Consider the following 12,372-nt stretch of genomic DNA (forward strand, 5'->3'; position numbering starts at 1 on the left):
CAGGATCCCTGAGGCAGGAGCTGAGGCAGAGGCCGCGGTGCTGCTTACTGTCTTGTTCAGTCTGCTTTCTTATAGAACCCAGGGCACCAGCCTAGAGTTGGCACCACCCACAATAGGCTGGGCCCTCAATCACTAATCATTAATTGAGAAAATGCCTTAGAGCTGGACCTAATGGAGGCATTTCCTTAACTGAGATTATTACTTCCTCTCTGATGACTCTAGCTTGTATCAAGTTGCACAAATCTGGCCAGCAGGGAGAAGTACTTGGAAGACGCAGCTGACAGAGTGCATGCTTGGCATATAAAAGCCCTGGGTTCTAGCTGAAAGAAGCTAAGATGGACATTTTTGTATATTTTGCCATAATTTAAAAAGTGTGAGTTGGTAAGATGTCTCAGCAAATAAAGGCTCTTGACACTAAGCCTAATGTGGAGGTTTGAATGAGAAGTGCCCCCCCCCCCCCCACCGATGTATTTAAACAGTTGGTCCCCTGTGGTGGAGCTGTTTGGGAGGTTACAGATCCATTTGGAGGTCGAGACTTGCTGGAGGAAGTACTGGGGGATGGGCTTTAAGGGTTTATAGCCCTACCCCATTCCCGACTAGCTCTTTCTGGTTCCTGTGTGTGGTTGGAGATGTACTTTATCTTAGCTTCTTGATTCAGCCCCTGTTACTATGGCTTCCCAACCATTATGGACTATATGAGACTATAAGCCAAAATGGATTCTTTTTTCCAGAAGTTGCATTTGGTTATGGTGTTTCATCACAACAACAAAAGCACTAATACATGAGACAAACTGATAACACTCACTGCTGACTCCAGTGGGAGCCTGTTCCGGCTGTGGCTGTAGCTCTGGGCTGCTTCATGTGGTGTATCACCCTCGAGGAATCACTCTGGCTTCTTGACGACTGGACCCTAATAGTATGACTATTCTGATGACATCACATTCTAGGGACTTTATTGGACACTTGTTGGAGAGAAAAATTTTGTCCCAATAATTGAGCATTTTAAAAATGTCGGCTGAGGGTATTAGATTTCTGATAATGTAAGGGACAGTCAAGTACATTGCAGACATTTTTTCTGCACCTTATAGTGTGCATTAATGTAGATTTTTATTTTATTTAAATATTTATTTTTATTATTTTTAGTTTGGGCATGTGTGTGTATGTGTGTGTGGGTGTGTGTGTGTTTGTGTGTATGTGTGTGTGTGTGTTCAGGTGCCTATGGAAGTTGGAGTTACAGGTCATTTTAAGCCACCAAATATGAGTGCTGGGAACTGAACTCTGGTCCTCCAGAAGAGCAGTACATCATAATTACTGAGCCCCCTCTTCATCCCTATATTAACGTAGAATTTACAAAATATGTATAATAATTTTGAACCTTGACTCTAATTCCATCTTACATAAGGTTTCTGTGGCTTTAATATAAACTAAGCTCTAGACATGGAACTGTGGGTAAGCTGAGAGAATATGGCACTTGGTTACTTTTGGATTGTTTCCAAGAGTTAAGCACTCTTTCAGAAAACCAGATCTTTAGCCGCAGACACTTGTGGTGTTTGACTCATGGATTTGGCCTTGCATGTTGCAATTCACACTGCATAATACAGTTCACACTGCATATTTCAATGTCTCTGAAATCAGGACGCCTCCTCCAATCAATGATACTGCAGACTCTGAAATGCAGTACCACCAGTCTGCTTGAAGCTGTCTCCTTAATTCTTCACCTGCTTGCTTCCTCTGCCTTCCTTTTTGCCTCCCTCCCTCCCACCCCCCGCCCCCACACTCTTTCTCCTGAGACACGTTCTCATTGTTTAGACCAGGCTGGCCTCAAATTCAGAGCTCTACCTGCTTCTGTCTTCTAAGTGCTGGGATTAAATAAAGGCTGTGCCACAATCCCAGCCGTCCTCCTCTGGATTCTTGTAACAGTCTCTCGAGCCCTCCTTTGCTCCTCTGAAGTCTGTTGTCCTTAGATCAGTGTCACTTTCCCTTTTGATACATAAATCAGATCGTGCCACTCCCAGGCTCGGAGTCTGATGTTTCACTCTTCAGTTCCTTTTCCTCCTCTGATCCATCTCCTACTTCTGCTTTTACTTATACTACTGCCTCCAGTCTGCGTTCTGGTCCATGCACAGAGCACACATTTGATAGACAAACTTCTGCATAGAGTCTCTTTCTTTTCGTTAGAAATTGTTACTATTAGTGTGTTGTTCTTGTTGTGTGTGTGCTCTTGCTCACATGGGTGCTGCACACTGTGCACAGCACACATGGGGAGGGAAGTTAGCACATAACTACCATGTGGTCAGGCTTGTGTAGTAAAGGACAGGACCTTTACCCACTGAGCTGTCTCATCGGCCCTTATGTCCTAGAGTCTTTGCACTGGCATTGCCAGTCCTTGGATACTTTCCCCCTTGATACTCTACATGATTAGTTCCTTCTCCTCTTTCTGTATTTGCTCAAATATACTATCATTTTTTTAAATTTTATTTTATGTATATGAGTGCACTGTAGCTGTACTGATGGTTGTGAGCCATCATGTCGTTGCTGGGAATTTTAATTCAGGACCTCTGCTCACTCCAGTCGGTCCCGCTCATTCTGACCAAAAGATATATTTATTATTATATCTAAGTACACCATAGCTGTCTTCAGACACACTAGAAGAGGGGGTCAGATCTCTTTACAGATGGTTGTGAGCCACAATGTAATTACTGGGATTTGAACTCAGTACCTTTGGAAGAGCAGTCTACTATTGAGCCATCTCTTCAGCCCTCAAATATACCTTCTAGTGAGCTATGCTTTGACCACTTGTTTGAGGATATACATAGGGTCAGGTGTGTGTGTGTGTGTGTGTGTGTGTGTGTGTGTGTATGTGAGAGAGAGAGAGAGAGAGAGAGAGAGAGAGAGAGAGAGAGAGTATTACTATATAACCCATGTTGGCCTCGAACTCACAAATCTTCTGCTTGTACCTCTAGAGTTGTGGGATTACAGGTGTGTCCCACCACACCCAGTTTGACTAAGCTACTTTAAAGAGTAGCCTGCTGCTTTCCTCCTGCTCCAAAGATGTTCCCCTTCCTTGGCTGTTCCACTCCCCCACCCTAAAATTTCCTCCTGATGTAATGCATATTTTACTGCTAGAAACTTAGTGAGTTGTGAGACATTCATACACCTGAGAAGTTATTAACACAATCAAGACAATAAATATCTAGTAGTTACCTCTGAAACATCTCAATAAATACCTTTTATTCCTCTGGTCTTTCCTTGCTCTGTCCCCGGACAACTACCATTCTTTATCACCGTGGGTCTATTTGCATTCTGTAGACTCTTCCTATTTGTTTTGATACAGGATCTTGCTTGCTATGTCCAAAATGAGATCCTCTTGCCTTAACCTGTTACTGGGATTATTGGCATAAACTACTATGACCAACTGTAGGCTTTTGTTGTTGTTGATTTGAGACAGAGTCTCACAATGTAGCTCTGACTGGCCTGGAATTTATATATACCAGGCTAGCTTTGAACTCAAAGAGATCTGCCTGCCTCTGCCTCCAGATTTCTGGGATTAAAAGATATGCCATAACACCTTGATTGCATGCATATAGTGTGTGTGTGTGTGTGTGTGTGATGTAGATTAGTCAGTAGGCCCTGGATTTACTTACCAGCACATCTGTTGGAACCTACATCTTCAGGATTCCAGCTTATGCAGAAGACCAGCTGAAACACTTGGCCTGATGGGACTGAACAACTACTGGATTCTTGGGCTTCCCATTCACAGCTGCCCAGTTCTTCATGTTCTAGCTTCTGGCAACTTTCTGCCTCTATAACAGAAGTTTATCTATTCTACATACCTCACACAAATGGTATGAGGTATGTAGAATAGATACATACCAACTATTTGAGTTTTTATATCTGGTATTTCACTCGATATTGAGAGCAAGTCTAACAGTTTGAATCCTTGCTGTGGGGTATATACCTAAAAGAGAAATGGCTGGATCACACTGAGTGAAGAGGCAGGCAAATCTCTAAATCTGAGGCCAGCCTGGTCTACGGAATGAATTCCAAGGCAGCCAAGGCTACACAAACCCTGTCTTAAAAAGCAGAAAAAAGAAAGAAAAAGAAAAAGAAGAAAGAAAAAAGAAAGAAAAAGAAGAAAGAAAGAAAGAAAGAAAGAAAGAAAGAAAGAAAGAAAGAAAGAAAGAAAGAAAGAAAGGAAAGGAAAGCTTTGCACTTTTTCCTTAAGCAAGGCACAAGCCTCGCCACAGCTCCACCCTTTCCCATACCCATATGACTTTTGCCTTTAAAACATAGTAGCCACCCTAATGGGTGGGAAGCAGTAACTTATTTGGCTCTGATTTGCATTTAAAGCCATTTATAGATCCTTAAAGGTCTTGAAGTCCTTTGCCTCCTTTTAAACCAAGGCTGTTTGTCTCTTTGGTTTTGCCAGCAGAAGAGGCCGCTGTGTGTCCTATACTCTCTTGTGTTCTTCCTTTTAGGTTTTCTTTGGTTTCATTCATTCATTCATTCATTCATTTATAGAATGAGTTTCACTATATTTTTGGCTGTCATGGAACTTGGTGTAGACAAGATTATCCTCAAACTCACAGACATTTGCCTGACCCTGCCTCCTGAGCTCTGGGATTAAAAGCATGCACCACCATGTTTAGCTCTTGTTTTTTTTTTAATTTTTAGAAAGTATTTGTAATTAGCATCTGTGCACAGTGTGAGTGCACATGTCATAACATGCAGCCATGGCAAAGGACAACTTTGTGGGGTGATTTATTCCCTCCACCTTTATGTGCCTTCTGGGATAGAACTTAGGCCATCAATGTGGCACGTGCCTCTGCCTGCTTAACCATCGCAGCGGCTCTGGTTTGTTGTGCTAAATCACATTAATTTCTACATATGTGTGTGCCTGTGCATGCACATGCATGTCAGTCATGCTGAGCGTGTGAAGGTCAGAGGTCAGCTTTGTGGAGTTGGTCCTCCTCGGTGTGGGTGCCAGGACCCACCTCAGCCTATCAGGGTTAGACAGCATGCATCTTTACCTACAGAACCATCTTGATGGTCCTGTGCCTTGGCTAGCTTTACTGGTCCACTTGACAGAGCCTAGAGTCATATGAGAGGAGAGCCTCAGTGGAGGAACTGCCTAAATCAGGTTGGCCTGTGGATGTGCCTGTAGGGGATTGTCTTCTTTGTTAACTGATATAGGAGTGAGCGACACCATCCCTTGGTAAGTAATCCTTAACTGTTTAAGAAAGCTAAACAGTGGTGGTGCATGCCTTTAATTCCAGCACTTGGGAGGCAGAGGCAGGTGGATTTCTGAGTTCAAGGCCACCCTGGTCTACAGAGTGAGTTCCAGGACAGCCAGGGCTACACAGAAAAACCCTGTCTCAAAAAACCAAAACAAACAAACAAACAAATATGTTGGGGCAGGAGAGAAATCTAGCTGAGCATAAGCTGGGTTGTGAGCCAGTTAGCTAGCAAGTAGCATTCTCCTGCTTTTCGTCTTGGCTGTGCACTCGGTTTCTTGGTCAGAAGTAACACAGTCTAAAGGAGCAAACAAGCTTGCTTCCATGTCTTGTCTTGCCTTTAGTCCCCTCAGACTATGATCTGGAATTGTAAGCTGAAATAAATGTTTTCCTCCCTACGTTGCTTTTGGAAAGAGTGTTTTCTCAGAGGCTGGAGAGGTGGCTCAGTGGTTGAGAGCACTTGTTGCTCCACCAGAGGACCAGAGTTAGGTTCCCAGCACCCACATAGTGGCTCATGACCATCTGCAGCTCCAGTTCCAGGGATCAGGCCCCTCCTCTGAACTCCTTGGGGGCTAAGCACACGTGCAGAGCTCAGACATACAGCCTGGCAAAACAGTCATACACATACACTAGATGATTCTGAAAAAAAAAAGAGGCTCCTGCTACAAAAGAAGCTCCATATTATTCCGATTTTTGTTTTTTACAGTATAAAAAAAAGTATGCTTGGGCTGCATAGTTTAAATAATAAACTGCTTATAATGAAGCTTTATAGATCTCTTACCAATAAATGTATTATTATTTTTTCTTTCTCTAGACTGGCTGGGACTCATGTGATTATAATAATCCTCAACTTGAGGATTCTTCTGATCTTGTGTTCAATGTCACTTTATAGTATTCTCAATAGAAAATATGAGATATAGAAGACAGATTTGATCCCTTTGTGGGCCAGTGAGGTGGCTCATCAGGCAAAGGTGCTTGCCTGCACTAGGCCAGAGCTGGATCCTTGGAACCCAAGAACCAAGTCCCACAGTTGGGACTATGCTAGTGAGCACCTGCCCGTGTGCACACAAAATAAAAATGTAATAAAACTATTCACCCTGTCATAAGCTCTGCCAACTCCTTTCTCTCTCATTTTTTTTTCTTGGTATGGTAGCACACACACATCATCTCATTCTGGAGGACAAGACCAAAGCAGGAGTTATAGGCTAGCCTGAGACACAGGAAACCTTGTTTCAAAAAAGCTAAAAGAAACAATGGAACAAAAAATATGTCCCAGGCAGCTGGAGAGATGCTTGCTGGTTAAGAGCACTTACTACTCCTGCAGAGGACCTGGGTTTTGATTCCTACCAGCCAGGTAGGATGGCTCATAATCACTTATAACTCAGCTCCAGAAAGTACAGTACCCTCTTCTCACCATAATGGTCACCTGCACTTACACACACACACACACACACACACACACACACACACACACACACGCACACACACACACACTTAATATTTCAAAAGTTATTATTGTTATTATTATTAATTTTATGCAAATGACTGTTTTGCCAGCATGCACACCTATGCACCACAAAGGTCACAAGACAGCATTAGATCCCCTAGAGCTGGAGTTACAGAGGGTTGTCTGGACTTAGGGAAGATTGTGAACAGCCATACCGGTGCTGGGAATTGAACTCTGGTGGCTAAGTGGTTAAAGCATCCAGGATCCTAACCAATGAGCCACCTCTCCAGACCCTAAACATGAAATAATTCTAAAGGAAAAAAAAACAAAACAAACAAAGGAGACTAGGTAGAATATCTAAAAAGATTCTTTATTAATAAGAAAAGATAATTCGATCTGAAAAATGAACAAATGACAAATGACCAGGCAATTTACAGAAGAACTCATAAATAGATAATGAATATAGGGGGAATGAATATCACTAGTTACCATAGAAGTGGTTATCTGGGGGCATGATATGGGCACAGATGAAAAATATTGCTAGGATTCAGTGTTGGTGACTGGCAAGTAACTGCTGGCACTGGTTTACAGCTCAGTGCTGGTATTATATCTGACTTAGTCCTCTTGGAGAACTAAGTCCCCCACATCTGCAGAGACCACATCCTGTTTATAGCTGGAGGGCAGAGCCAAGGGGTAGCCCCTGCCTCGCTTATTAACAAAACCCTTCGTTTTGCCTTTCATGTCATTAAAATTGTCTCACATGGCTGCTCTTAACAGGATAGTTGGGAAAACAAATAATTACTTTTTCAAGGCTCTGTAGGGAGATAGGAAGGAGGAGAAAAAAGAATTAGAAACAAGTTTTAGAGTCTAGGATTGTAGCTCAATTTGTCGAGGGCTTGTCTAGTATATACAAAGCCCAGGTTCAGTCACCAGTGCTACATAGAACAGGGTAGGGTGACCAACTGTAACCCCAGAAGTCTATGGTCATTGACTATATCCTGAGTTCAGGACTAGTCCGAGCTATGTGAGATCTTGTATAAATAAAAGAATAAACAAGTTTAATATGATAAACCTTCTGTATCCTTCTGTATCTTGTTTTTCCTGATTACAGGTAAGAGAATAAGGATGATTGGACAAGCTATGATATAACTTGGTTAAGGGAAAGCCATTCAGATAATTAGTTAAGTCTGTCTGGATTCATACAGAATGACTTCTTTTTGTTTGTTTATTTTTTTGTTTTTTGGATTTGGTTTTTTTTCGAGACAGGGTTTCTCTGTATAGCCCTGGCTGTCCTGGAACTCACTTTGTAGTAGACCAGGCTGGCTTAGAAATCAGAAATCTGCCTGCCTCTGCTTCCCAGAGTGCTGAGATTACAGGCATGTACCACCACCGCCCAGCCAGAATGACTTTTAAGATGAGGAGAAGAATATAAATAACCAGTCAGTTATCTTTAGGATCTGGAGAGGAACTGAAATAGTGGAGAGAGATGTTAAGGCTTTACTCTACACTTCTATATCATTTACTTTAAGAATAAAGTCCCACGGGCAGAGAGAACTTGTCACAAACAAAGTAAAAAAAAAAAAAAACAAAACACTAAGACAATCAAGCAAATGAATGAACAAAAGTTACACAACAACAGCAACAAAAACGCCAGTAAAGTCCCGGCACCGGAGAGATTGCTCAGTCAGTTCAGAGAACATGCTGCTCTTCCAGGGGACCTGAGTTGGCCTTTTCTCTCTCTTCTCTGCCCAAGGACCTATTCTGCACTCCTTCAGATTATTGAAAAGGCTGCTAACTAATCCATGGGAATATTTTTTTGTGGTCTGGTGAATCTGGGAACTGCCTTGCTAATACATATGTATTATATATTTTATGGTTTATTATATATATATGTGTGTGTGTGTACATATGTACCACATATATACCATATATATGGTTTACTTTATTTTTTAATATCATGTGCATGAAGATGTGACCTTGTATGAAATGCCCATGTTGGCCAGAAGAGACTGATGAAGCCCCCGGAGCTGGAATTACAATAGGATGTCAGCCATTTGACCTGGGTGCTAGGAATGGAACTCCCGTCACGTGAGCCATTTCCCTAGCCCCATAATGCTTTAACAGTTAATACGTATTTCTTCAGAGGCGCCTGTTTACAGACTTTAAAATGCCCACGGGCAGGGCAATCTCTAGGATGGGAGATAATGTGTAGTTGATCATGCAAGTTTCTGTTGAGAAACACTGTTGTCCTGCTCAGGAATTCACATTGAGAAATAATGATGTAAGGGAAAACGTGCTTAAAGCTTCTGGCAGTGTCCCGACCTTGCTCAACACACACTAACAGTCACATTTCCTCTTTACTTCCCAAAACAAGCTTCCAGCCTTGCCTTTTCCCTCTCGGTACCCAGTTACCTGAGTTTCCCATTCCTGGCCCTGTCTGGTCTCCTCAATCTAAGCAGCACTGAGACAGTCTGAAGATAATCTTTGGTCACATAAAACCTGTGGCTGTTTAAGCCGTATACACACCTCTCCTAGTTTAAATAACTATCACCTGTACACTGCCGCCATTTGAACTGCTTAAACAAACTAGCATAGGCTGAGTTTGAACTCCTGATCTTCTTGCCGCCATCCCAGGTGCTGGTATTACAGGCGTGTGCCGCCATACCTGGCACTCTATCCCTTTGTGCTGGCGGAGAAAGTACTTACAAGAAGTGGTTACACCTGCTTTAAATCCCATTCAGGAGGGAGAGGCAAATGTCTCTGTGAGTTCAAGGCCAGCCAGGCTACAAAACAGGACTGCATAACTCAAGAAAGGCCATCCCTACAGCTGGGGATGGCAGCAAATGAGATCCCAGCACTCACGAGTGAGAGGCAAAAAGACTACAAGTTCTAGGCTGGTCTGTGGAGATCCTGTCTCAGAGGTGGTGTGTGCCTGTTCATGACAGCTCAGCAGGTAAAGGCACCAGCCACCAGGCCTGAAGGACTGAGTTCAATTCTAGAGGCCACATGGGAGGGGAGAACTGACTCCTAAAAGTTATCTGACCTCCACAACATATAAAAATATAATTTTAAATTTTTTTAAAGGAGGAAGCATTCCTACTTTCTTATTTTCTTTTTTCTTTTTTCTTTTCCTTTAATAAATCTACATTCTCTCTACAATAATAATAATAAAGAATGCCATTCCCACATTGGCAACTTCACAGCAAATGTTAATTGCATTGGGATTGTTTGTTATTGGCTAGAGAGAGCGACTTCAGTGAGACTCTAGATGGCGGCCCTTCTGCCTCCCCAGATCCTCATAACTGTCCCTTTCTATCTTGTCTCAGGAGCCAAGTGTAGGAGCACAAGGCTGCAATTCCAACCCTTGAGAGGCAGTGGGAGGATCAGGAGTTCAAGGTCACCTTGAGACCGTATTGGGGGGGGGGTGTGGGGGTGGGGAGGGAGAAATCAGAGTGATATGGTACAAACAACCAGTCTCTCTTGGATGGCTCCGAAGATTGAGGGAGTCGCCTTGAGGCCTGTAATCCAGAGGCTTCTAGAAAGTAGAAAAGAAAGGAACCAAAAGAGGTTCTTCCCAAAGAAGAAACACAACCTTTTCTGTACCTTGATGTTATTGATGTTAGCACAGCTAGGAGTTGACTTAACTCTCCAAGCTCGTGGCAATTAACTTTAGCTTGCAGGACAATGGTGACTACAAGTGAAGGGCAACTTTTAGGAGTCAGTTCTCCCCCTATGTGGCCTCTAGAATTGAGCCCAGCCCTTCAGGCCTAGTGCCTGGTGCCTTACCTGCTGAGCTGTCATGAACAGGCACACACCACCTCTGAGACAGGATCTCCACAGATCGGCCTAGAACTTCCAATCTTTCTGCCTCTCCCTTGTGAGTGTGCTGCCATCCCCAGCTGTAGGGAAGCCATTTTTATGTTATGTTTTTCCTGTTTTGTAGCCTGGCTGGCTTGGAACTCACTGTAGAGACTAGGCTGGCCTTGAAGTCACAGAGATATTGGCCTCTTCCTCCCGAGTGGGATTAGAAGCAGGTATAAACACACCTGGCCTAGCGATGGCCTTTAAAACATTTATAAAGAATGTTAAAACAGCAATGAACTCTCCTTAAGGACTAAGCCTTGATGATTAAGTATTGCCACAATCTTCTCCCAGATCTTATAAACAAGGCTAAAGCTTTGCTTACAGTAAAAATATCCTAGGCTCCCCTGCAACCCTCCGTTGTGACCTTGGATTTTACCTTATCGGTTAAGTTTCCACTCACCAGATAGGAGCTGCCCTGTGTTCGTGTTCTCAGATTTGTCAGCAACTTTTTTTTTTAAAAGAGTTCTCTCTGAGAGGCTCAGAGCCACATTTTTGGCCACACCTTTCTTTCTGAGACCCTCACTTCCTCTTAAGTATAGAGTTTAGACTCTATATAAAAAGCTCCACTAATAAAGTCTGATTGTCTCATATTGGCTCATCCTGAAATGTTTTTCTACAGCAAAGTCAAGAATCAACTTTTCTCTGAATTCAGGTCCCTAATAGATAGGGAACTCCTCAGACTGCTGGTGGCAGTCGGGAAGAACAACTTGTCCCTGCTGACAGTCCTCCTTTCCAACTTTGGAAAGACCCTAAGGACAATCTGAGCCTACTCAGAAAATCAAAGATAATATCCCTGCTCAAGGTCAGTTGATTAGCAATTTGAACTCCATCTGTAGGCTGAATTCCTTTTCCATGACCAAACATCTGTGTCTCAGGAATTATTAGATGACTATGCCTCTGTGTGTATGGAGGTAGAAGTGGGGGGAGGGCAGAGGAGGGCCAGCCTGGGCTACATTCTGGGTTACAGAGGAGAGTGAAACCATCTCAAACAACAATAAGAACAAAACAATTATGAGGAGATACTGTGGCAAATTTCTTGAGTCTTACCATCGATATTTGCTAAGATGGAAATTGCCATTCTTCTTGTGTTAAAATTTATTTAATCGGGCTTAGTTTGAAGGCCAGAAAACAGGACTCAAGATCTTGAATCTTTATGAGGAGGGTGGGCGAAGTTCTCTTAATGACATCTGGAGATAGTGTGAGAGATTTCTGGAGAGACTGAGTGGGTGCGGACTGCCTATCCTTAACTGAAGCTGAGGGTATAAAATTCCAGCAAAAGGAATTAAGTAACAAACTTCCTCAAAGGCTGAGAAAAACCTAAGAGTTTAATTACTAGGTCTCCATGAAGCAGATACTACTGAGGAGATTGATTAGTGTAGTCTTCATAGGTAGAGGATTTATGTGGTTCAATCCAAGAGCAGATATAACAAGGTTATTCTATTATTCAGTATGAGCTAAGAATATAGTCAGTGTAAGTTAAAAACATGAAAAAAAAGCTAAAGGAGCAGGTTCCACCGAGATTTGAACTCGGATCGCTGGATTCAGAGTCCAGAGTGCTAACCATTACACCATGGAACCAGCACAAAGGTAGCCCTGTCTTCGGGCCTCTAATGTCTACAAAACTCCGCCCCCAACCGGAAGCCAAACACTGAGAGACCTGCACTTCGCTTTCCTGAATGGTTGGGTGAAGAACAAGCTAAAGGCTCCAAGAACCATCTTAAGATTGTTTTTCCTGTAAGACATTCCCAGCCGGCTGAGAATATGGGGTCCACTCCTGCGCATTCCACACTGCCTAGCTCATGGGCGGGGTGCCCTTTCTCCGGAAGT

General features: G+C 43.0%; 1 non-coding gene across 1 annotated transcript; it reads right to left on the bottom strand.

Annotated features, from left to right (window-relative positions):
* Positions 1-12,051: 12,051 nt before the first annotated feature.
* On the bottom strand, positions 12,052-12,123 carry Trnaq-cug (transfer RNA glutamine (anticodon CUG)). Its single transcript has one exon. It is a non-coding gene; the product is annotated as a tRNA-Gln (tRNA).
* Between the last annotated feature and the right edge of the window lie 249 nt (positions 12,124-12,372).

Source organism: Apodemus sylvaticus, chromosome 7 (assembly GCF_947179515.1).
Source record: "Apodemus sylvaticus chromosome 7, mApoSyl1.1, whole genome shotgun sequence".
Classification (NCBI taxonomy): Eukaryota; Metazoa; Chordata; class Mammalia; order Rodentia; family Muridae; genus Apodemus; species Apodemus sylvaticus.